Consider the following 26,705-nt stretch of genomic DNA (forward strand, 5'->3'; position numbering starts at 1 on the left):
CTCTTCCCCAGCAGCTGCCAGAGATTACTGCCATCAGAGTAATTATCACCAAATAACTGTCCCCTTTCTTCCCTGCTGACGGGGCAGAATGGGAACAGAGACGCATCTGAAATAGATTTCGTACTTGCTGAATACAGGTTGGATAGCTCAGGTCAGTGAGCACCCACTAAAGGATTTCACATCTTGCCTGTTGACCTTAGAGAAAAATTAAAATTCATCTTATACAAAAGGGAAAATCATTAAATGTCACCTGCTTGAGGTTATCCAGATTTCTTGAAGTTGAGCAACTGAGGTTTCAGACTGAAATAAGTGCTTATTTTAGCCTAAAATAAATTCTCCTTTGCTGAGGATGATAATTCCAGAAGATGGGAACAAGAGGAGCATTTTCTGGAGCCCTGAACTTCACCTTTGTAGTGGTAGTTGTGAAAAGACAGTCCTAACCACCCCTACCCCACTCCCTGCCTTTATGACATTCACAGGGAGGTTGTTAAAATTGTCTACTTGGCTGCTCTCCGGAATAATCACAAAGTCCAAATTCTCTAAGGGACTCCTCAAAGTTGTCATAGGACTGAAGATAAGCTAAGCTATAATGTGAATGAAGAGTTCTGCAAATTCATTAGTGTCGTCTTTCAGGCTACTATCTACCCAGGAACGTGCTAGACTGCTGGGAAATGAAGTGTTCCACACAAATAAATATTTATGGGCAATTCAGTGCAGGGCGGTGGGCAATAAAGTAGAACAAGTTATCAGAATCTTTAAAGTCTGGTAATGTGAAGGTGAGAAGGTATGAAGGTGGTCATCTCTTTCTTCTCTCTCATTGAAAGGCTTTAATTTCAATCAATAAACCTGCATTATTGCCTGATGTGTACCAGACATTGTGCTAGGGGCTGGGGAGCCCCTGGGGGCAAGGAGGAACCTGAGGTAACCAAGACAGGCTCTCAGTGCCTCAGTTTCTTCCTCCATAAATTGAGGATAAGGATATCCTTGGAAACCTACCTCACAGGATTGTTGTGAAGACCAAATGCAATTAAACACGCAAAATCTCTTTATAAGTGTCTAAGCATTATGCAAATGTGAGCTTTATTATAATTATGGGTCACAGTGAAAGAGCTATTAGATTCCTAAAAACAATGCCACCTGCTACATAAACAATAGCCCTTCCCAGCAACTCCCATTTTTTTAGGGCCTAGAATCCCCCAAAAATCAGCAGATGAGAAAAGCAAGTCTGCCTTTTTTCAAAGGCAGGGGTGTATTATAAATATTTGTGTGGCCCTAGTGCCAAGAGCACAGTAGGTGCTCAAAAAATGTTGAAAAAATGGAATTGTTATTTGGCTTCACAGTCAGATTAGAGAAAAGGGCACCAAAGGGGCTATGCTCTCTGTTGCTGGTGGGAAAACTGGGCTCAGAACCATACATCTTAATGGTCACAATTAACCAACTTGTCTTCTTATGTAACCATGCAAATATGTCAGTGGTGATAGTAGATTTGAAATTATTTACCATAGACCAACCATAAGCGGTTCCTCCCCTTCCTCCCTCACCACCACCACAAGACTTCTTGCCAGGAGCTTTGATCATTGCTTAAGTTTCACCTAGACCATAAAATCACGTTAGGTAGCCTGTAGAAAGCGTTTGAGGAAACTATGGACCCATGAATTCTTGGATAATTGGAAGCCAACTTCAAAGGTATAAAGTTTGAGTAGAAAAAGGATTCAGTGTCAGGGTCCAGATTGTGTAGGACTTGGCATAAAGGCCTGAAAAGCACATCAGCCTGTGGGGCATTGATTTTTGAAGAAGATGACCAGTGGAGCTGTAGTTAACATGGTTCCACTTCTGACATTTGGATAAATAGCTTAAATTCTTTCACCTACATTTTCCGAATCTGTAAAATGAATGTACCGTCCTTCTCAATACACCACAAACACAACAACAACAAACATCCTTAGAGGCCATAAAAGGGAGGGGGGCGGCTTAAAAAAAGATCATGTTTGTTAATTTAGGCCAATACTGATATTAACCAGCAGGAAGGTTGGAGAGCTGACCTGCAGAAATGGTACAAGAACCTGGTTGGGGGCTGTAGGAAGCTGGCCTAGAATGAAATTCCCTGCATGTAACTGTGAAACATATACCTCTACTTAGGGGACTGAGCTCAGAATAATAGACCGAGCATTCCGTATCATACATCTGCCCACCCTCCTATGGCCAACGGAGAAGCCCAGTTACAGATGTCAGAGGATCAACCGTGAACCTCTTGCTCTCTGCCCCGCCATCTTAGCACTAAAATTTATGACAGCATCTGAGCAGAACTCCCAAAGCGCAGAAAGCTGCGGCACGGGAGTGGGTCAGGCAAAACACCCGGCCCACACAGGCCCCTCACTCTCTTCCTCAGGACAACTTTTACTTTTCTCCTCCACCACCTCCACAGGACAGGGTGTTGGTAAATCACTTTAAAAAGTTAAAATTATCTTGAAACCAAAGAAATTCGTTTAGACTTGAACAAAGGTGGTTGTTTCAGGGATACAAGAAAAGAAACTGCTTAGAAGAAGGGAAAGGAAGAATATAAATGGAACTTAAGTCAGACTCCAAATAGTTTCAGTCAAAAGGATTTTCAGAAAAGTTCTCACATCCTCATCTCCATGGATGCCAAGTCAACCAAATGTGCTGAATCAAAGCTCTGCTTTGTAGAACATAACCACATAAGCAGGCCCCCCTCCTGGCCAGCCCCTGAATCCAGCCTCTCCAGACCCAACCATCTCACCTTGGATCACAGAATTCCAGGAGCTATTCAAGATGGCTTGGCAGCCTCCTTGTTTTATGGTGAGGAAACAGGCAGAAGGTGAAGCAATTTGCCCAAGGTCCCAGAGCTGGTGAATTAGAGCTGAGATCTTCCAATACCTTCCACCTACTCCTGCAGGCAAAAATCAGTGGATAATGTTTTGTTTTCTTTTACTTTTGTCTTGTGAGGGACCTGGCTTCATTTTCAAAAGAAATCTCTTCACCAGTTACCAAGTTGGCAAACCCAGGGAAGGATTTGCCATTATTTTTCAAATCTGTGTTTTTAAAACAGTGCTTCTGTTACAGCGCCTAACACAGAATACCTTAAAATTGATCCCAGAAAGAGATCTCATAACCAAACAAAACCCATTCAGAAAGGGACATATATGCACACAGCAGACCCTTCCATCTGCCTGCTGGCCTTCTCCCCTGTCTGTATCACAGGACCCCGGGCTCTGGGAGACTGCCACACCCAATCACTAAGACTAAGGAGGTGCTAAGACTTTCTTTGTGTTGACAGACATGTAGAAGAAGACTAGTTTCACCTAGTGTTTTGCACTGTGTTTCAGTTGAGACAAGTAACACACACACACATACACTTTTACTAAGAAATGAATATAAAGCAGCTAAGACCAGACAAGTTCTAGATCATTGGGGCTTGACACCCAAGCCTAAGACTATGTTCCTAACTGGCTGTGTTGGCAGTGGTGCCCCAGCTCCTCTCTAAGCCTCTGCCCCCCACTCTTGGATCCTGCCCAAGATATGGCCCAATCACCCCCGACGAACCCAGGCTTTAGATGTACCTGTGCCAGGGCTCAATAACTCTTCCTTATCTCTCTCCTGAAGATTTCTGTGGCTGTGGGTCTGGAAAACCTTTCTTCCATGACATCTGGTCTTTGGGTCTGTCTGAAACATAGGCTGGTTCTGGTCCTCAGTGAGTTCTTTCATCAACTGATCTAAGCTTGCACTTTTACTTCTCTACTTTGAGCCTCTCTACAAGGCATCAGCTCCATTTCCTGGCCATAAGCAAAATTCCACTCTCCCCCATTCAAAAGCCCAGCAGAGCCTCAGGCTCATGCACAGAATCCTGTTTGTTTCTTACACACCTCTCCAGCTCCTTTATTTGAAGAGCAGAGATGACAGATAGGCTCTATTTATTGATCCTCCTCACCGTTGGCCTAGTCATCATCTCTAACACTTTTTAATTTTTGAGGGTCTTTGTTTGGGTTCCCCTGTGGCACTTCTCTAAGACAAGGATTTGGGTGAAGTAGTTTATTTGGCTGTTGATCCCAGGAATGCACAGTAAAGGAATGTGAATCAGGGAAGGGAGGAAAGCCAGCAAAGAGTGTGTTAAGAAGCTGTGGGCGACTAGGGTTCCTACTGTAGGAACCCTCTAAGAGACCGTGTAGAACATTCCTCAGAATGAGGGCAAGGAAGCTGGGTTATTTACACAGCCAGGCCTGGCCCTCCTTGGCCAAGGGCTACTCCTCCAGCAATAACTCCCTGGCACTTGCAGACTAACCTCTTGTGCTCCTGAGCTCACATCCATGGCCAGAGAATGCCCTTAGGGAGAGAGAGGCAGGAGGTTGTCCGTTTTGTACAGCAACTGTCTACAGTTGAACCCTGGGGCATCTGCTATCACTCAGAGTCCTCCCTTTCCCGGTGATCTTTCAAAATTCAATTCACTGTAACATGTATTGAATCCCTATCATATGTCATGTACTAGACTAGACTAAGGCAAATACAAAGATGCAGAAGACATAGTTCTTCCCCACACAGATCTTTAGATCTGATGTAGGAAACAAACAGAAATAAAAGTCACTACAGAATAAAGAAGACTATGAGAAGTGCTCCATTAGAGCCACATGCTGTAAGAACTAGAGGAAGATGAGATTCAGTTTTGCCTAGAGGGAAAAGGCTATCACTGTAGTTTTCCAAAGCCAAAATATTTTAAACATATGCTATGTCGACAAACATCCAATTCCCACCAAAAGCAAGAGAAGAAACATTCTTTCACAGGGCTCTAATGCCAGAAAACAGCAAGAAAATTAGAACCATTTTATCTCAACTCATAGAAGGAAATAAGTCACATATTTCAATATCACCCAATCATCTAATACAATGTTTAAAATCAAATCACTAGAGTAAGATATTCTTTCTGCTTCATATTTAATTGTGCATTTTTAGTCTGTTCTCATTAGCAGAAATGAGTTATTAACAGTCTTTGTGAGGCTCCCAAACTCAACGGGTGTGCCCTTCTCCTGTTTTCCCCGCAACAGGCAGTTATTTTCCATGTCCTTGCTTTTGATGGACAACTTTGGAATGAGGCCGAACCAGACCTCAGCAGTTTTCCAAATCCAGGTGAAGAAAGTGGATGACTTCAGCATGAAAGACAAGGGCTGGGGAGAAGGGGAGTGGGGGAAGTGGAAGACAGATGGATGAGTCAGCCCACATTCATGGAAAGCTGAGGTTTTGCTGTGAGAATCTCAAGCTTTCATTTTGTGGTGTTTGGGAGCTTAATTCCCAGCTTCTAATTAAATGTATAAACTGTAATCACAAAGGTATTTCACAATTAGTTCCTTAGATCTGGAAGAGGTTCTATGAACCACTTTTAAATGGGGGAGGAAGAGGAGAGGTGGAGAAGGAGCAGGAGGAGAGGTGAGAACTTTGGGTTTCAGGAAGCTGCCAGCTGACTAGGTGCCTGGGATTCCACACCCTAATTCTAATACTGAAGGACTGTAGATGGAGAAGAGTGGAAATGGAGGTGTGCAGTGGGGCCTTCTTGTTCTTTTCACCCAGGTCCTGCTTTCCTGACTCTTCTGGCCTCCCTGCTCCAAACAAGAAACTTGGATATGCATCTGGAAGTTTGGGGACACAGGTAGAAGCAGCAACTGCACCTCCAAGTCACAACTCAGGTTGTATGTGTCCATGGCCCTGCCACCATCTCAGAAAGGAGATGCAAATGGACAACAACAGGGAAGAGAGGGTTGTGTGGGTCTATGGAAAAATGGCGGGCTTAAACTGCCCACTCTTGCTATTACTCCTTCAGCTGTCAGCTGAGAACATGATGGAGGATACTTCTTGGGCTTCTCTCCTTTGATCCCTTGCAGAGTGACTCAACAGCACCATCATGCCCAAAACAGCCAGAACCCAAACACTCTACTGCCAAAAGTGACATTTTGCCAAATACCATTATATATTGTCCAGGGGTGCTGAGGTCCTGGGAAGGATTGTATGTTTTCTGGAGGGTAGAAGAATGGTGTATTTGGAAGTCCAAGTCACAGAGAAGTTTGAGGTCTTAAGCATTTCTCTGACGTTTACCTGTGACTCAGCTGCACAGTGTTGCTCAACAATGACAGCAGAATAATCCCTAGTAGAGACAAGTTGTAGATCATTGGAGCTTGATCCCCAAAACAGAAAAGTTCTAGATTACTGGAATTTGAGATCCAAGCCTGGCCTGTCTCCTTTTCTGTGCTCTCAAAACATTTTGTGGTGAATAGCAATTAAAACAATAATATGTATGATTTTTGAGGACCTCTAATGTGCCAGCAGCTTCAAAGTCATTACCTCGTACCACAATAGCCCTGAAAGCTAAGTATTATTGTCCTGCATTTTATAGATGGGCTCAAGAAGTTAAGATTAAGGAACTCGCCCCAAATCATACAGCTAATAAAATGGTAGAGCCAACTCTGAAGCAAGCTCTGACTGACTGCAAAGCCTGTGCTCTTTCTACTCCAACATACTGTCTCTTCCCTGGTTTGGAGCACACTCTACTAAATATGCAGACATTTATGTCTGGGAAGTGGTGGCATGGTTGGTTGTCAGGCAGACCTGAATCTAGCTCCACAGTCTGCCATGGGACTTTGGGCAAGTTACTTAGCCCCTCTGGGACCCAGTTTCCTCAACTGCACAATGGGAAAGAAAATATTACTACTTACCTCATAAGGTTGTTAAAAGGACTAAATGAAACATGGTTTGTAAAACACTTAGCATAGTGCCTGGCATGTAGTCATACTTGATAAATGTTGGTGATTATTGTTTTTAGTGTCTGGACTCAGAGGTCCCCAAAAGGACTTCATTTTTTTAACTCAGGCACACACAATTGGATTAATTATAATATTTGGTTCATGACACATTCTCATCATTAATCCATGCATGGTCCTCTCTATTAATTAATTAATGTATTTATTTTATACTAAATACCCACAGCACTACCACTCAACATGAGAACTATACCACTGACAATAACTTATACCTTTTATGTATACAAAGGATTTCATAGTTGGGGCCGGCCCGGTGGCGCAAGCGGTTAGGTGCGCGCGCTCCGCTGCGGCGGCCCGGGGTTCGCTGGTTCGGATCCCGGGCGTGCACCGACGCACTGCTTGGCAAGCCATGCTGTGGCGGCGTCCCATATAAAGTGGAGGAAGATGGGCACAGATGTTAGCCCAGGGCCGTCTTCCTCAGCAAAAAAAGAGGAGGATTGGCGGATGTTAGCACAGGGCTGATCTCCTCACAAAAAAAAAAAAAAAAAGGATTTCATAGTTATATAATATGTGTACTTCTATATACCCGTACCTATATTCTAAATGTATCAGCATATTGCAAGCACTCACTTTGCTGAATAAATGAAAGAATCAATACCTGTAATATTTCTTCACTGATCTCTTGTTCAATGTAACAGAGTGTTAAGACAGTAATCTTTTAGTCTTATTTGAGCTGAGGGATCAGACAATAGACATCACACTCCAAAAGAGAGGTGAGACTACAAAACAGGGTTTGCAAAGGCAGTATCTACAAACCAGTTTATAAAAATTATTAGCCCCTCATCACACCAAGAGCACATCCTACTAAATTAAAAGATGAATGGGCATTTAAGAGAGGAGGATTTGGGGAGAGAACTATGGGTGTGCTGTGAGTCCCACTCTGGCCCCATGGGGGAAGGGTCATGAGTGCTTTTCCCTTACCTGAAGTCAAGGGAATTGGGCATTAATGACCCACTCTGAGAGACTAATACGTGTGGCCTGAATATGGGGGTCACAGTGACTGGCGTCTGTCTCATGGCAGAGACACATAAAGGGTGAGTAGTAAGGACTGGCAGGTTACCATCATAGTGGAATAAAAAGGGATGGCAGCATCGTGATGGGACCTTGCTCCTAGATAGAGTAGAAGAGGCTTGAGTGTTTCCCGTGGATCAGATATTTACCACACAGTACAGAGAGCTAGCCTGAGATCATCTAGATCCTAAACAAGAGGATCGTCTGGAGGGGCAAAGTAATGCCACAGGAAGGTGCACCAGCAGAGTCCCAAGGTGAGAAACTGTAAGCCACCAGCTAAGCTATCCCCAGCATGGGCAGACTATCCCTGCAGAACTCACCAAGTTCCCCCAAAAGAGCAGGCTTCAACCACCTGTAAGGCTCTGATACACTGTTTCGCAGTGTTAGTTAAGTAAGAACTTTCCTGCTCCCTTCCCACTTCTCCTTCCCCTTCCTCCAATCCAGAAGGAACCAGAGGCAGCCTAGAGAGTGGATGAGAAAGGGTGAGACACACAAGGCAGCAAAATGGAGAAGCAATTGTCCTCCTTGTCCACTGCAGGGCTGAGTTTGAGGTGGGGTAGCAATGATAGGGAGAAGCTTTAACTTTGAAAGAAGTGTACACTTTTCATTATTACATTGGACTGGGCATAATAATTGCTAAACTGAGACTGCTTCTCTAGAAACTGAGACTAAGAGTGACCAGAGTACTTATTTGAGAGGATCCAGCCTCCGGGACATGCTTGAAGAGGCAGTGTCGGGGGAATGAAATTAGCTATGTTCTTTGTAAACTCTGTGAGTTCCACTCACTAAGAGTAGTAGCTATAGCTATAGGGGCTCCACTGAGATTCTCTAGGAATCAATGCACAGTGCTATGTACCCTGGGGTCACCAAAATTGCTCAGACCCAAAGTGGGACCAGGAGCCCCACTCTGGATCTCTCTCTCTCCATCCATGGTCTCCATCCAGGGCAATCAGGGACTTGATTTGTGCCCAGAAAATGTTGGATGAGCCTCTAGATTTTCTCCACTGTGGTCAGCCCCGAGATGCTCATTAACCAGTGAAAACAAGTAGTTCTTCTGCTTCCATGCCAAGGCTAAGAGCCTTGATGAAAACTGGCAGCCATTTCCCTTAGCGGTCCTACTACCTCTCTGAGCTGCTGGGAACTAGTAGAGCACTGGTCCTCCTACTTTGAGGATGCACTCCAAATTCTTTTGCCTTCCTGGAGATCCCTGAGGGGATCTCCACCTATTTTCATGCTTCCAAGCACAGTTGTCCATTCCTCCCCTTCCAGAACTCCCCCACTAGACCTCCCCTCTATGAGCCCTGAGGCACACACCTGGTGTCTTCCTCCAGGGCAGGCTCTTGGAGGCATAAGGTGTGTAGCAAATTCTGCTGTGCTCCACCCAGATCTATGTGCTCATCCCTCAGTGCTGCCTGCTTCACTCCTAACTGCTTTCACTTGCAGTCTTCTTCAGAGCCCTACCTTGGGCTGTCAGTGTCACTTGGCCTGGAAGTGCCCAGAGCTGGAAGTGCCTGGGAGTTTAGGTTCCTGCCACCCAGGCGCTCATGGCTAATGACTGCCCGGTGCAGGAGGGCCTCTCTTGCCTCAAGCTAGGACAAACAGCAGTATAATGTAGACTTCAGTGCTCCTCTTGGGATCAGGCTAAGGATGGGACCTCACCTGAAGTTACTTACTTGCTTAGGTTTTCCCTCTTACCTGTCCTGCTTCCTCCACTCCCCTCCTGGTTTCTCCTTAGAGCACTTAATTAGTAAACCACTGGCACATGAATCGTCTTCTCAGGGTCTGCTTCCAGAACAGACCTAAGACAGGGGGTTAGACCTACTTAGTTTTATCAAACTGATCCACCCACTAGTTTTATGCTGTAAAATGAACTGATCTCTAAGCAACACTGGAAAAGAACAAGAATGCAGATCCCAGGCAGGAGTAGCTTGATGAACTGGAGCACAATCTCACCCTAAAGCACCCCCAACTGCCAACAGCAAACCTCTTAAGAAGTCAGAGTGACTCCTTAAGTGCTCTTTACAGTGCCTAAACTCAAAGACATGAGTCACAAACAAACATTCATTCAAATTTGTTTTGACTCACCCTCTTTGTTTTTAAATCTATTTTGACTGCCAATCTTTCCTTTAGTACCTGAGGAGATTGAATAAACATTCCACTTAAAAGCATGCATTTTAAATGCTGAACACCTATTGAAAGTTAAGAGACCATACAGATAAAGGTCAAGATAAGCCTAAAATGGAACTCTTGGTGAAATTCAATACCCGTTTCTTTATAAGGAATGGTGCAAAGCTAAAGTGATTGAACTGGATGATAGAGCAATAGTCAACAAAAAAATCAATAGAGGCGCATTGTGCACCCATTTAAAGGACATTAGCTCATAAAAAGACCTATGCCACAGAGCTCATAGTCCTAAAACAGACAGAGAAAGGGCAGCTCCTTAGAAATCTAGAAGTGGAGGGCTCTGACTTCTGGATGGGCCACACCAATCTGAATGCACCTGCTACTTCCTTATGCCCCACTTGGAGAACGCTGATCAAAGACACAAAGAACCCAACAGGCCCCTCCTTGACCCTCTGGGACAAGTTAACCATGACTGTCTTCTGACTGTGCACAAGGGCAGTGTGACTCCCACTACCCCAGGCAACTTTATAGGGAAATGAGAGGCAACGAGAAAAATGGTGACAGCACCTCGCAGTTCCCCATTTAGTCCTGGTCCTCTTCTCCCAAGCTGCTCAGTACAACTAGAGTCCACATCAGCAAGTACCCACATTTACTTTTTTTCACCTTTTCCCTGCATCATCTGAGTAAAGCAGTAGTGGGGCAAGTGTTGAAGATTGTAGTTCTAAGAGTTGAAACCACAGGAAAACTTGTTTTTACATATATTTTCATGTATTGGGAGAAACATTAACTGAAGAAAATTGGGAGGCAAAACAGTTAAGATAGTGTGCCGGAGCCAGAGTGCCAGTTGAAATCCAACACGAACGCATGTCAGCTGTGCATCCTTGAGCAAAGTTCTTTGGCTCTATGTGCCTCTGTTCCTTCATTTGTCAAATTAGGATGATAATACTAGTGCCTACCTCATGCGGTTGTTGTGAGCACTAAACCAGTTAATACTTGAAAAGTGCTTAGAGAAGTAAGTAAACACTCACCAAATATAACCTATGACTATTGTTACAATTGCTCTCGTTATTTATATCATCATCATCTTCATCATCATCATTGTCATCAGCCAATCTTTTCCTAAGAAAATTTACAAACTTGAAGCAATGTCCAATTAATTCAAGATAAAGAAACAACATCTGCTTTACCCCAATATCTGAATAAATCCCTCAGATTTTCTCTACATGTATCTTGATCTAAAAGTCTATTCTGTAGAACTCTGAAGCCAAATATCTCTTATATTCATTCTATGCAACTCCTCTGATGTCTAAGAAACTCAAGGGATTCAGGAAAAGAAGACTCTATAATGGATATTGAACACACAATAAGAAAAGCATAGGTCAAATAAACCAATTCAGTGCCTTTCTCCTCTCTGATACAGAGACTCACTGCTACAGCTTTTTAACTTTAGACCAAGCCAAGAATTGAGTACTTGTACTATACTTTCCCTCCTGTTGTTCCACCAAACTAAGGTTACTTTACATCTATTGACATATATAAAAATGGGCCCCTCTTCTCCCTTTCATCCCTTGCCTTCTCCAGTTGATCCAACATGTAGTCTCAAGTGTATCAGTGGTCTAATTCTTAGTAATTTTCAATACTAGTCTAATGCTCAAACTGGTTTAATACTCAATAATACTAATACTGGAATGATACTCAAACACCGAAGCAGCATAAACAACAAAGTAAACACCTGGTCAGGACCAGCTACATAATTTGCAGGTCTCAGTGCAAAATGAAAATGTGGGGCTCCTTGTTCAAAAAAGGGGAGAAAAAAAGGGCAAAAGGGAGGAAGATTGGCATGAGATGTTAGCTCAGGCCCAATCTTCCTCAAAAAAAAAAAAATTATTAAGAATTTCAAGATGGTGACAGCAGAGCATTAAACCAAGTGCTGGGCTCTTGTAAGTGCAAGATTCTGCGTGACTGCATAGGTCGTATGCCCATGAAGCCAAGCCTGCTCCTGGTCACAGAGCTGTCACCACCACCACTACCACTCTGGCCCAGCACTCCTAAAGGTGCCCCGTCTCTTGCTTCAATTCAGCTCTCTGCTCAAGCCAAGAAAATCATTTTGTCATGATCCCACACTAATGCCTCACATGCCATTCACTTCATCTGCAGTGCCCTGGTCATCCAAACCCCAATCTATTCAAAGCTCTGCTCAACACAGTTTAGAAGGAGCGTGGCAAGGGCAGAATGGGCTACTCCCCCTGCTGATGTCAGGATACTAGATGTGTGAGGTGCGATGGGGACATAGCGGAGGCATGGAATATGCTCCTGAGTGAAGCCTACAGGTCCTGTCTCCAGGGACTGCCATCACCCCAGTGTTCTTCCTATTTATTTGCATTTCTCACTGCCCATAAGATCTAGCTCTGGTGTATATAGTTCTGAACAGGTCGGTGAAGTGTGACTGTAGCTGCCATTTTGTTTTTACAAACCTATTCACGTTTGCCCCATTTCCCCACCATTGAGACCTCAAGATGTAAGGAAGAAAGACTGAGCTTGGAGTCAGAGCCTTGCATCCTAATCCTGGCTCTCACTAGCTGTGTGACCCAGAGCAAGTCATTTAACCTCACCAAGCTTCAATTTCCCCACCTGTAAAATGGGATAATGAACACCAGACCTGCATACCTCACTAGGATTATGATAAATCTCAAAGAAGATCCGGTATGTGAGAGTGAACCCTTGAAGCAGGATCTGTGACCCATTCACTCTCCTTCATTCTCATCTCTCTAAACACAGCACAGTTAAGGATTCAATAAATGTTGGCTGAAAGGATAAAAATCAAAAACTATTACAACATCAGTCAACCTTGTGAGGGCAAAGACCATTTACTTCCATTTTTAATTCCAATATCAAAAGGTTACAAAGTACCTTCCAAGGAGCATAAAAGTATTATTATTAATACAAATAATGGTTCCTCTTTACTTCCCTTGGGTTTCATAACTTAATATGAGTACACGGCCACTTTAAAATTCTTTCCCGTTTTCCACGCTCTCTAATTACATGGTATCATGAGCCAAAAGATAGACCATGAGAGTCTCATGTTGCTACAACTTGCAAGTGACACAAATTATCATTAGCAAACTGCATCTGAAACTGAGTTAGAATACTTCACCCAAAATGATCCCAGGAGAAACAGTCCACTCTAATGACAGCAAAGGCTGAGTTCACAGCTTAAGGAACACATTGTGACCAACCTGTAGATGCTTTAAAAGCACTCATTATTGCTACAGCAGATAGTAGGGAGACTAAACCAACTGCACGTTATCTGTAATGATTTTAAAAAACTGCTACCAACGCATTTCACACGTGCTGAACACTCCAGGCTAAACTGGTTGCAGACATAAGGCCATCAGTGCATTCAAAGAAATAGTCTCTGCAATTATCACTAATTAACCAGCCCTAACAGTCGGGAGCCAGTTGGAGAGGTTTACCCTTGAATGTAAATGAGGGAGGAGAGACCTGCTGGAATGAGATGATGTGGCATATTTGTTTTGTTTTGACTTCTTTCCAGACATATTTCAGTTTACATAAATATTTGAAGTTTGGATCAGACAGGATTTACAGCACAATGGTATTAGGAATGTCTTTATAAAAACTTTGATATAGTCTAAATTAGGTTTCAAGAAGGAGGGGCAGCAGCAGGAGCAGGAGTCTTTTTCAATATTTAACTTAATGCCTTGACCAGCACCTCATACCACTTAATAAATCATAGGTACCTCTGACCTAGAACGAGCAAGCTGTGTTTCCACGGCTTCAAGTTTAGCTATAGACTTCAGAAGGAAGACACTGCCTGGAGAGAGAGCTTGCCAACCTTCTGGTTTAAGCACTGCATGTGTGACCTTTGGTTGACCTTACATTCTGGATTTGAGGGTTAAAGTTGTCTTTTGGCATTTAAGCCTGAGTTTTTTTTTTCCAGAAGTGTTTAGAGAAATAAGAGAGGGCCCCACCCTCTGCAACGGGGCAAGCTGTTCCCTGTAGAAGCAAGAGTGGGTGACTATCTCAGTCATTGCCTTGTGAAAAACACTTCTTCAGGAGCTGTTTCTCAAGGGGTCTGTTTCTGCTTCTCTTTCAGCATCTAATTTTGCAAAGAGCTCATTTAGAATTAGCACGTTCTTCTGCATAAAGGCAGATAAACCAAAGGCAATGAATGAAATGCCAAAGTCTATATGTTTTCAAGGTGATAGTCAGACCAAAACAGGAACCTAACAGGCTGAATGAAACAAAAAGCCCTCATCTCCCTGAACGCGGATTTTCTTAGCACAAGTTCTTTCCTCCTGAAGGCAGATGGTTGGGGGACAGGTGAATTATGGGAACCTTAAGCTACATAATCATCTCTTTAATAAACACACGTTTTTATTGAGCCTGCTGTTTGATCAGGAGTATACCATGAAATGTATTAGCCTACTTCTGAGTGAAGCAGGAAAGGTTTTATTGTTTACATTCAATGAAAGGAACAGTCTGACTTGAAGTACTCAGATTTAATCTCTCTCTGAGATAAAATGGTTCTATTGTACTATAACTGCTAGTGCTGTTAGGAAAGGTGAATCTAGGATTTTTGCCCAGCCATAGAATCCCTTTATACAAGGGAACTATACATGTGGCCACAAACAGACAAACATGCCTGGTTTATTGGCAGCTGTCCTCAGTGCAAGAAGAAGAGTTTATTTTCCTTTAGGAACCCACAGTTGAATAATGTTCTGGTGCCCTGGCTGTTTCATAACTCTCCATGTAATTAAGCCGTTGGCATGACCTTCCATAGTAAGATAATAATAGGAGTTAAGCAAAGGCAGGGCTTGCACACAAGCACACTTTGGACTGCTCAAGCTCACAAATAAAAGCTTCCAAATAAATGTGAAACTGTCTTTCAAATCCTACGAGTTTTCCCAGCGCAGTGACATGCCCCCCCCCAAACATACACCACCCTGCAACTGAACGTGGTGAAATTTCCTGTAACTCTAGAACCACAAGGTACAATTCAAAAGGGATGGGAAGGTGGGGAGCAGGTGCTAGTTATCATTTCTCGAACGCCACCTCCACTGTCCAGATGAGTTTAAGGATGAATATCGAAACCAGTCATTTGCAAAAGGGAAATCCCTATAGATTGCCAGGATTAAGCTGGTTTGAAAAGTTAATTATGATTTTAAAAAAATCAGAAGCACAGATTACATGGCCACTAAATACTAAGTGGTTTAAAACCAACATCCAGTAGAACAGATGTACACCTTTCCTGGGGACAGGAAATCTGAGCCCTGCTGTCCCCTGAGAAGCTCAATAAGCAGGCAACAGACAGGTACTCTCCAAAGATGGCTGCCATCAATGCTTTCCCTTCCTAAACACGCATGCTGCTTCCCCCATCAAGATGTACAATTTAATTCCCTCCTAGAATCTGAGCTGGCCTTAGTGACTAGCTGGACAATAAATATGGCAGAAATGAAGCTGCATGACTTTTGAGGCTAGTTCATTAGAGACTTGCAGCATCCTCTGGGTTTTTGGAACACTCACTGGTGGAATGCTTTCTCTCGAACATGAGCAGCCACACGTGGGCACTCTGGTGGACAGCTCCAGCTGGACTCCAACCAATAGCCAGTAGCAGCTGCTGGCCATCCGAGTGAACCATCTTAGATGTGCAGCCCCAGCCGACATCTGCCTGCAAATGCATGCAAGACCCCCAAGCAAGTATTGTCCAGCTGAGCCCAGTTAACCCACAGAACCGTGAGAGATAATGATAGTGTGTGTGTATGTGAATTAAGTGTGAAATTTCTATGTTCATCTTTTGCTTATCAATTTATGAGTTTTTTGGAAATTAAGGATTAACTCTGCCTGACATTTCAATACCATACATTTTCCCCCCATTTTGCCATTTGCCTTTCATTTGCTACCCAGAGGTTTAATTTTTTATTTTGATGTCATCAAATATTTCAATTATTTGCTCTTCTGACTTCTTTTCCTATATGCTATTTCATAGGCCTGTCCCACACCAAAATATTCATTCATTTAGCCATTTATGTATTAATTTAACAAGTCTTCATTGAGCTTCTACCCTGTGCCAGGCACCCTCTGCGTTGCTAGGTATACAGTGTGAAGAAGATAGAAGAGGACCATGCCTTCACTAAGCTCACAGTCTTCGGCGGGGGGGGTGGGGGGGGCGGTAAAAAGAATTTGAACACAGAACTGCTATAAAGAGTGTTATCTCTAGTGATGGGGAAAGTATAGGTTGCTATGGAAGCCTATAGCAGGGACACTTGTGGGCTTCCAGGGAGCTCAGGGAAGCTTCCTGCAAGAAGTAAGACTTAAGCTAACACCTGAATTATGAGTTATATATTTATGGCTTCGTTTTACATTTAAATCTTTGATCCATCAGGAATTAATCCAAGTTCAAGTAGTAATGTACATAGTAAATATGATGTAAATGTGAGTTATTATTGTTTTTACATACTGGACTGTGTACTTGAGTCTGTTTCTGGACTTTGTATCCTGTTTTAACAATCTGCCTCTTTTCGTTTCATAGGTCTTCTCCTTATAATTGCTATTTTGTTTTGTATTTGGGCCAAGATGTAAGATCATTCATTTTTTTCCTATTGATTTTTACTCTAAATTATTTTTCTTGATATGCACTTATATTTTTGTCGATCATTATAATAAAATCACTTTCTAACCATATTATAGTTTTTAGTTTTTTGTTTATTTAAACTAAAAGTATATATATATATGTACATATATATATATATATATACACACCAGCTAATGAAGACTAATAAAACGATACCCATGCACCCTCCCCATGATCTAACCTTTGAAGCCCAAGTGTGCCCCTTCCTGGTCCATCCTCCTCCTCGCCCTTGAGGTAGTCCTCTACTGAATTAGCATTAAGCATTCCCTTGCTTTTCTTTATAGTTTTACTACATGTATATTTTCCTAAACAATATATTTTTTAGTTTTGCCTGGTTTCTAACTTTTTCTAGATGGAATTATTCTATATGTATTTTTCTGTAACTTCCTTTTGTGGTTCCATATCGTTTGTGTGTGTGTATACATATACTGATGTGCACACTGTGTTCACATATTTTTTACTGCTATGTGGTATTCTATTATATGTATATTCCCAATTTTTTTTATCCATTCCATTGTAGATGGATATTTGGACTACTTCCAGACATCTGCTAATAGGAATAATGCTTCCCTGAATGCATCCTGGCTTGTATGTAGGTTTCTAAGAAACATGCATAGGAGGCAAATTGCTAGATCATAGCATAAGCACATATTAATTTCTGATACTCCATATCCTTGCCAACACTTGGTATTAACTAACTTTTTAATTTTTGTGTGTGTGTGTGTGTGTGAGGAAGATCAGCCCTGAGCTAACATCCATGCCAATCCTCCTCTTTTTGCCGAGGAAGACTGGCCCTGGGCTAACATCCATGCCCATCTTCCTCTACGTTATATGGGACGCCGCCACAGCATGGCCTGACAAGTGGTGCGTCAGCGTGCGCCCAGGATCCAAACCCGGGCCGCCAGCAGCAGAGTGCACGCACTTAACCGCTATGCCACAGGGCCGGCCCCTAACTTTTTAATTTTTTTTAATGTGGTAGCTAATAAAAAGACACCATTGTGGTTTTCATTTACATTGTCTTGACACAAAATGAAGTTAATATTTTCATGTTTATTGGCCATTTGTGTTTCCTCTTCTGATAAATGACTGTTCATGACAACTGCCCATTTTTCTATTGGCTTATTCATCTTTTTCTTAATGATTCAAAGGAGTTCTTTTTATATTCTAGATACTAACCTTTTGGTTAGTGTCAAATGGTTATATGTGGCAAATATATTTTCCCTCTTTAAGAATTTTATTTTCTCTCTTTATGATGTCTTCTAATGAGCTGAAATTCTTGATTTTAATGTAATCAAATACATTAATCTTTTCCCTTATCATTAGTTTCTTTTGGTGTCTCATATAGGAAATCTTTTCCTACCCTGAAATCCCAGAGATATTCTCTATTTTTTCTAAAAAGAGTTAAATTTTGCCTTTTGATTTTTAAGTCATGAATCCATCTGTAATTGATTTTTATGTAAGGTGTGAAAAGAAAAGCATTTTCCAATTTTTTCCTTCACAAGGATAATCAATTGTCCCCTCACTTTTAAAGGAATAGTCCTTCCTTGCCTCATTGATCTTATACCCATTGAAGGTGACATCTTTTTAGGAGTCCCAAATTTATGCAGCACTCTTCAAGACACACTCCCCCTGGATTAGGCTCCAGTTTTTCCTCCTATCCCTTGAGAATACTCGGTCCATTAAAATCCAGGCAAAATCCACCAAGGATCAGCACAAGATGGTGCACAAAGCAGACACCACTCCAAGGTCACATCCCCCTATGAAATCACTCTTCTGTTTCTGGTCTCTTTTTTCCATAATTCACCACGAACTCAGTCACACCTTTATAAATATTTACTTCAGTCAAGTATCAGAATAAAAGATTTCTCTACACTGTCAATTTAAAATATTGCCCTTAATTTAAAATCTAAACCAACTTTATGCTTTTCTCCAGTTCTGATTTCACTTTTAAATTGGGTTTCTTTCTTTTTACATTATTGTTATTATTTTTATTCTGATCAGCTGAGTTATATTTTCAAGAAATTTTCCAGGAAAGTTTCCTGGAAACCCCTCCTTGGGAATATCTTAGTATTGGCCTCATATGCGGAAGACAACTTGGCTGAGTGGCACTCTTTCCCCTCAGCATTCTATAAATGTTATTCCATTGTCTTTCATCTGAAAATGCTCCTGAAGAGCCTGAGATCAGTCTGAATTGTTTGCCTGTTTTCGTTTTTGGGGGTAGAGATTTATGGAGATGGGGGGAGAAATGAAATGATAGAGACCTGTTTCCATTTCTATTTGTGGATGATGTAGAATCTCTTTTCCTTTTCTTTTTTGATGTTTCTTAACTTCACCAGGATGTATCTTGATATGAGGTCTTGTTTATTAAATTTTCCTGGGCCACCATAAGCCCTTTCAATCTGAAGATTCAGATCTTTCATTTTAGGAAAATTCTATGATACCTTTGAATGTTTTATTTTTTCTCTTTTCTTGTCAATGAATTATTATTTTCTGTGTCTTGGATCTCTGTTGATTATTCTTCATATCTATAATTTCATTTCTAATCTCTTATAATTCAGTTCTTTTCCTTAGCCACTTTTGTGATTTTTCTCAATCCTAACCTTCATCTCACTGATTTTGGTGCTTCACAGCATAAATATTGTTCCTTTACTGCTTCTAATGTAATTTAAATTTCTGTAACAAAATGGCACTACTAGTCAGGCTGCAGTCATGAACACTCTACAGTATTTCAGATTTAAGATGGCCATAATCTCACAATTTCTGAAAACTTCTATGAAGAGTGAAAAGAAAAAGCATAATTGGCTTTATTGTGAAGGGGGAAAAAGTGTAAACATAAAGGGATAAATTGGCATTTATAATGTCTTTAGATACTCTTATTTTGTCTCTTTTCTCCAAATGTACGTTCCATTTTGAGGAAGAATTTAGGAAAACAGCTAAACGTCAGTAAGTTTGGCCACACCCAGAGTGAGCTGACAAATTTCCTTCCCATTCTACACTTCTATAATATATACTGTTCAGATTGTTAAAAAGTCCCATCAACTCCTTTGACATACTAAGGATATTTGCACATCATTTTGTCTTTTTTAATGAAATCATCACTGTTTTCTATCAAAGTCAAGGGCCCCCAGATGGAATCCTGCCCAACATATCAAAAGAAAGATATGGCAATCACAGTGTTTTCCATCTTTAGGGTCTAAATGAAATACCAAGAAACTCCACAAAATAAGTACTTTCTGCATATGCTGAAAGACCTAGACCAGATCACTTCTCCCATCCTTTGGAATATAATAGTACTTAATTTGGATATGAAACAATTTCACAGATTCCAATTTCAATTATTATGTCCTTTTTATGAATGGGGAAGCTAAGGTACAGTGGAGGGAGCTCGTTAAAAATAGCTAGTGAACTGAGAGTTGAATCAAGACCAGACCCATTATCTGTCAATGTATTTTTAAAAGTGCCTATGAGACTGTCTGCACAAGGATACTCCTTAAGGATACTGCCCTTTAAGACTAGGTGGAACTACTATGGCAAAGTTGTCATTTTCAAGGGAAAATTGCGTGGGCAGCTTCCCTTATGTCTGGACAAATTAGAGCTGTGCAGGAATTTGCTAATTAGTATGTGGTGATGGCTCCGTTCAGTAGCCCTGGCACAGGGCTCCGATGGGAATAACACAGGAATTTTTTTTAAGTCACTTCTCCAAGTATAAGAAAAAATGAACAGAATTAGAATTATTTAACTTAATAAGAAAGAATTATTTAACTTAAGAAGAAAGAATGCCAAGGGCTAAACTTGCTATTTTCAAATATCCCAGAAGAGGTACAACTCTCTGGGGCCCACAAAGAGGAAAATTAGATAACTGTGGGAGAAAGAGTTAGATTGCATCAAAAAAAGAACTTTCCTGGGGCCGGCCCAGTGGCGCAAGCGGTTAAGTGCATGCACTCCACTGTGGCGGCCCGGGGTTCACCGGCTCGGATCCCGGGCGCACACCAACGCGCCACTTGTCAAGCCATGCTGTGGCAGCGTCTCATATAAGGTAGAGGAAGATGGGCACAGATGTTAGCTCAGGGCCAGTCTTCCTCACAAAAAGAAAAAAAAAAAACTTCCCAGTTATAAAGATTGGAGGAAAAAATCACCAAAGAAATTATAAAATAATAATGACAACAACAACAATAGTTACATTTATTGAGTATATGTCAGTTTCTATTTTAAGACTTTATAGACATCTTATTTAATCCTCATAATAATGATCTATGATCAGTATTGTTACCTCCATTGAACATTTATTTATTTAACAATTATTTTTAGAGGGCCTACTATGTGCCAGGCACCATTCTAGGCAGTAGGATTAGAGATTCCTAAGACTAGACAAAGTCCCTGTGATCATGAAGCTTTATTCTGGGGTGGGGGGGTGGGTGGGGAAGGGATTGACAATAAATAAATAAACAAGAAGAGTAACTCAGAGTGAAAAGTATCAGCAGAGAATTAAAAATAGAGGAATAACATCGTCATCAGGTATACTAGGCAATCAGAAGTTCTCTCTGAGGAGGTGAAATCTGATTGACAAGGAGCCAGCTAGGAAAAGCCAAGTGGGAAGAACACTGCTGACAGAGAGAGCAGGCAGAGGCAAGGACTAAGGCAGGAACAAACTTAACCACTTCTGGAGGCCAAAAGAAGGCCACTGTGACTAGAGCACAACAAATAAGGGGAAACGGCCCAAGAAGACGACCAAGAGGAGGTCAGAAAACAGGTCATGGGGCTTTCTGAGGGTTACGGTAAAGACTTTTTTTCTAAGTATCGTAGAAAGTCCTGGGAGAGTTTTAAACAGGTGAGTGAAATAATCAGATTTATCTGTCTTAAACATCACTCTGGCTTCTGTGTAGGAAGTCAAGAACAGAGGCAGGGAGATATCTGCAAGGAGATCATCAAGCCTTTCCTTGGAAGCAGGGAGAAGCTTCCCCCGGGAAAATAGATGCAGGAGGGCACCTGGCCATTTACCTGCTCCGTAATTCAGTCACAGCTAGAGCATATTAAATTCTCCCACTCCAGAGTGGTTAGACCGTCTCAGAGCACCAATCTGCTATCAACTTCCCAGGTGATAAATACTGTCTTCCTTTCTTTAAAAAAACGTTTAAGTCTTGGCAGCAGTTAACTTACCTGCCAACATACACCGATTCCTAGCCGCCCCCCCCCCAAAAAGAGCAAATAAAGTGAAAAAATTGCATTTTTGCACTGCGTTTAGTCATGTAGAAATGGCTTCCAATGGAATATGTCTGACTTAGGCCAACTGTTATGTGTAACGTAAGGCTGACTCTATAGCCAGAAGATTTTTTCCTTGACTTTCCAATAGTGCGTCCCAGAATAATTGATGTACAGGAATTCTTAAGGGACTCCTCATGACAGTGGGGAAACTCAGCCTGCCAAAGTTATTTTTTCAAAAAAAAAGGTTTTGGGCCGGCCTGGTGGCTTAGCGGTTAAGTGTGCGTGCTCCGCTACTGGCGGCCGGGGTTCGGATCCCTGGCGCGCACCAACGCACCGCTTCTCCAGCCATGCTGAGGCCGCATCCCACATATAGCAACTAGAAGGATGTACAGCTATCACATACAACTATCTACTGGGGCTTTGGGGTCGGGGGGAGAGGAGGAGGATTGGCAATAGACGTTAGCTCAGAGCCGGTCTTCCTCAGCAAAAAGAGCAGGATTAGCACGGATGTTAGCTCAGGGCTGATCTTCCTCACAAAAAAAAAAAAGGTTTTGAGGAACTTCTTCCTCAAATTTCATTGCATAAGGGGAAATTAATAATGTGGCATACAAGAGTCAGAGCCTTGATGAAGAGAAAAAGATCAAAGGACTCATAAACATTGATGTGTCCATCATGGAATCATCTATACGTATCTCATCTTCATTCTACAATATTCTCAAGTCAAATGAATTATGTCTGAAGTCTCTGTCCAATATATGAAACAGATATTGGAAAAACAGGTTCCTGTTCAAAATGGTGACTTAGGAAGATCCTGGGCTCACCTCTTCCCACAGACACACCAAACCTGCAGCTAAATATGGAATAACTTCCTCTGAAAAAACCTAAAAACTGTGAGTGACTCTACACACTGGGCAAACAAGAGAAGGTCCACATCTTTCTCTCTGACTTATTTCATTTAGCATAATACCCTGAAGGTCCATCCATGTTGTCACAAATGGCACAACTTTGTCTTTTTTATGGCTGTGTAGTATTCCATTGTATATATATACACAACAAATACCATATGATTTCACCCATATGTGGAAGATAAACACATAGATAAGGAGGACAGATTAGTGGTTACCAGAGGGGAAGGGGTGGGAGGAGGGTGAAAGGAGTAAAGGGGCACATATGTATGGCAAAGGACAAAAACAAGACTATTGTGGTGAACACGATGCACTCTACACAGAAACTGAAATATAATACTGTACACCTGAAATTTACACAATGTTATAAGCCAACATGACCTCAATAAATAAAATAATTTTAAAAAAGAAAAAAAAGAGAGAGAAGGCCCACATCAAAGCAGGTAGGGGATGCTGGGACACAAGCTCCCTGTAAACCCCATCCTCAGCACAGCACCCACAGTCAGAACTCAAAACCCCAGAGCTTCCCCCTGAGGAGGAAAAGGTTGAACCCCACACCGGCACCCCAACTTATAAAACAAGCACCTGAGAGACAGCCCCCAAATCCTCTAGCTTTGAAAACCACCGGGGCTCGCATCCAGGAGATCCACTGTAACAATCTGAGAAACGCCTCTTTAAAGAGCGCCCCACTTTGACTCACCTGCCGCAGGGCTCAGCGCAGGGGCAGCTGATGGAGAGGGGCCCAAATTTTCGTGAATGAGGTTCACTTGCTAGTCTTCAAGTGTTGGCCTGAGGGGCAGGCATCTAATTTAGCACACGTCTGGGGGCCTGCTGGCTGGCGGTCACCATCAGGCTCTCCCTCTGCCTCCCTGTAGCCAGCGGGCGCCATCTTTTTCGTTTTTCTTTTTTTTTTACTTAAAGCTTTTTTTCTTTTTTCTCTTTCGTTTTTTCCTCTTTTTTCCTGAAGGTGGCATCTATACACTCCCCTCCGTCTCACTCCAGGCGGCGGGCGCCGTCTTGGCGCTCTCGCTCTGCCCTCCCGAGCGCCAGGATGTCCCGGAAGGGAGGCTGACGCTCGCTGGTGCCCGGATTCTGGGCGGCCGCCCAGGAGATCCCCTGACTGCCCGGCTCTGGGGGCCCGGCTTGGTGTTCTTGGGTCCCCCAGGACTGTAATAATCAGAGAGACGGTCCTTGGCGGGCTACCACCCCCAGGGCACTGCACCGACAGCAGAAGGCAACACATCCCAGTCTTGCTGTGAAAGAAGCCCATTTGCTCCTCCAGGAGCTTCCGCCTGAGGGGCAGGCTTCCGGTTGGTCACACAGCTAGAGACCACCGAGCTGCCCTCGGGGAACAGAGGCTGCTGGACGCCATCTTGGCGCTCTCCCTCGGCCTCACTGCAGCTCAGGGTATCTCCCGGAAAGGAACTTATACACTCCTTGGGAGTCCTCATTTTTGCGATTGCCGCCCAGGAGACACCTGCAGATCGCCTGGCTCTGGTGGCCAGAGCGGCTTACGCTTGTGGTCCCAAAGTATATTTGCATACTTTAAAAGCTGCTGCCTGAGGGTCTGGCTTCCAATCAGCCTGAATCTAGGTGCTGACAGAGATCCTCTCTTTGGGACACTGATATGTCTTGGCACACTCTTAACTACAGGGAAGCATTAAAAATAAAATAAGCTGGGGGCCAGCCTGGTTGCATAGTGGTTGAGGTTGTGTGCTCTGCTTCAGTGGCCTGGGGTTCACCGGTTCAGATCTGGGCTCAGACCTACACACGGTTCATCAAGCCATGCTGTAGCTGTGTCCCACATACAAAGTAGAGGAAGATTGGCACAGATGTTATTGGCACAGATGTTAGCTGAGCGACCAACTTCCTCAGGCAAAAAGAGGAAAATTGGCAATGGGTGTTAGCTCAGGGCCAATCTTCCTCACCAAAATAAATAAATAAAATAAAATAAAATAGGCTGCTTGGGCAATCACAAAGGTTTGAGAGACAACCAAGAGCTAGGACAGGGTGAACGATAAGGTTCATCTCCTACACAAGGCCACTCCTTCAAGACTGGGAGAGGTGGCTGTTGTATCTAATTCATAGAAACCAACACAGAGAGTCAAGCAAAATCAAGAAACAAAGGAATATGTTCCAAACAAATGAACAAGGTAAAACCTCAGAAAAAAACCTTAGTGAAACGGTGATAAGTAATTTACCAGATATTGGAAAAATGAAAGTAAAAACCTTGAACTTCAATGATTAAAAAAAAGTAAGGTAGACACCCTTGATCTGTCTCTTGCAACAGACGGGCTGCCCAAATCATATCTATTACAGGGCTGCCCAAATCATATCTACTACAGGACATCGTTATTGTCTACAGACACAATGATTTAGTAGTAATAAAAAAATAACAATATCAACAATAGTAACAATATTTGTTGAGGAGCTCCTGCAGGTCAGACTGTGTCAATTGCTTCCAGATGTTTTCCTAAGGATAAAAAATGCTTCCACATCTACTGGTGATAATGTGTCTCCAAAATTAAAAGAAATCTCTTTTATTTTTGTTTGAGACTCACTGAACCATTTTCCCATTTGGGAAACTTGTTAAACAAAAATGGTGCTTGGCTCTTCTGCTTTTCCACCCAATAAAGAATTGGAGGGATTTAGTTTGGATGGAAAGAAGAGCTTCCTAATGCTGAAAACATTAAAAACAAAAACATATATATCATTTAAATCACACAGATTTGGCATCTAACTAAAAAAGAGGGGAAAATATATATTAACATAGAAAGCATTTATTTCCTTCTGTGCATATGTAAATGGTAGAAATAGTGTACTTTGAACATAACAACAGGATCCAGAATTGAAGAATCATGTGGCTAATATCATTACGTTAAGTAGCTATGAAAACATTTGAAACAAAAGTAGTATGCTTTTTCTCAGTACTTGTACAAAAATTAAGAGCTTTCACATGAAGATAATCACTAAATAAGAAATAATGCCACTTCTTCTAGTCCTTAGTAACTGTTACGGAAACAACATGTGTTGGAGAGGATGTGGAGAGAAGGGAACTCTCATACACTGCTGGTGGGAGTGCAAACTGGTGCAGCCACTATGGAAAACAGTATGGCGATTCCTCAAAAAATCAAGGATACAACTACCATATGATCCAGCTATTCCACTGCTGGGTGTTTATCCAAAGAACTTGAAAACACCAATGCGTAAAGACACATGCACCCCTGTGTTCATTGCAGTGTTATTCACAATAGCCAAGACTTGGAAGCAACCTAAGTGCCCATCAAGGGACGAATGGATAAAGAAGATGTGGTATATATACACAATGGAATACTACTCAGCCATAAGAAACGATGAAATCCAGCCATTTGTGACAACATGGATGGACATTGAGGGTATTATGCAAAGTGAAATAAGTCAGAGGGAGAATGTCAAATACCGTATGATTTCCTTTATTAAGTAGTAGATAATAACAACAATAAACAAACACATAGAGACAGAGATTGGATTGGTGGTTACCAGATGGGAAGGGGAGAGGGAGGAGGGCGAAAGGGATAATTCGGCACATGTGTGTGGTGATGGGTTGTAATTAGTATTTGAGTAGAGAACATGAGGTAATCTATGCAGAAATAGAAGTATAATGATGTACACCTGAAATTTATACCATGTTATAAACAAATGTTACTGCAATAAACAAAAAATTTTTTTTAAAAATGTCACATTTACATTGTTATCTTTTCTCTTTCTGTGATTTTAAAAGTAGTATTTGCTCATTAAAGAAAATCTGGGAAATTAAGAAAATAAAAATGGAAATCACTCATAATCTCACTACCTAGAATTAATGACTTTAATTTTTTTGGTAGATTCCATTCCAGCCTCTTTCTTACATAAACTTTATATTTTTACATAGTTAAGAAACAACTCTATGTACACTTTTTTAAACTTGCTTTTTTCACTTAGACTTAAACTAGCAGTACTTTCCCATATCATTAA

General features: G+C 42.0%; 1 long non-coding RNA gene across 4 annotated transcripts in view; it reads right to left on the minus strand.

Annotated features, from left to right (window-relative positions):
* LOC147914628 (uncharacterized) overlaps positions 1-23,637 on the minus strand; it is a 160,161-nt gene extending 136,524 nt beyond the window's left edge. For 2 of the 4 annotated variants that reach the window (XR_015555111.1, XR_015555110.1), the window contains exons 1-2: positions 23,413-23,637; positions 2,759-2,908 (exon numbers count right to left, since the gene is read on the minus strand). This is a non-coding gene — a long non-coding RNA (uncharacterized LOC147914628). The remainder of the gene's footprint in view (positions 1-2,758; positions 2,909-23,412) is intronic. The other 2 variants (XR_015555112.1, XR_015555113.1) reach the window with 1 other exon arrangement.
* Between the last annotated feature and the right edge of the window lie 3,068 nt (positions 23,638-26,705).

This window comes from Ceratotherium simum, chromosome 18 (assembly GCF_057802395.1).
Source record: "Ceratotherium simum simum isolate JZ-2026a chromosome 18, ASM5780239v1, whole genome shotgun sequence".
NCBI classification, from domain to species: Eukaryota; Metazoa; Chordata; class Mammalia; order Perissodactyla; family Rhinocerotidae; genus Ceratotherium; species Ceratotherium simum.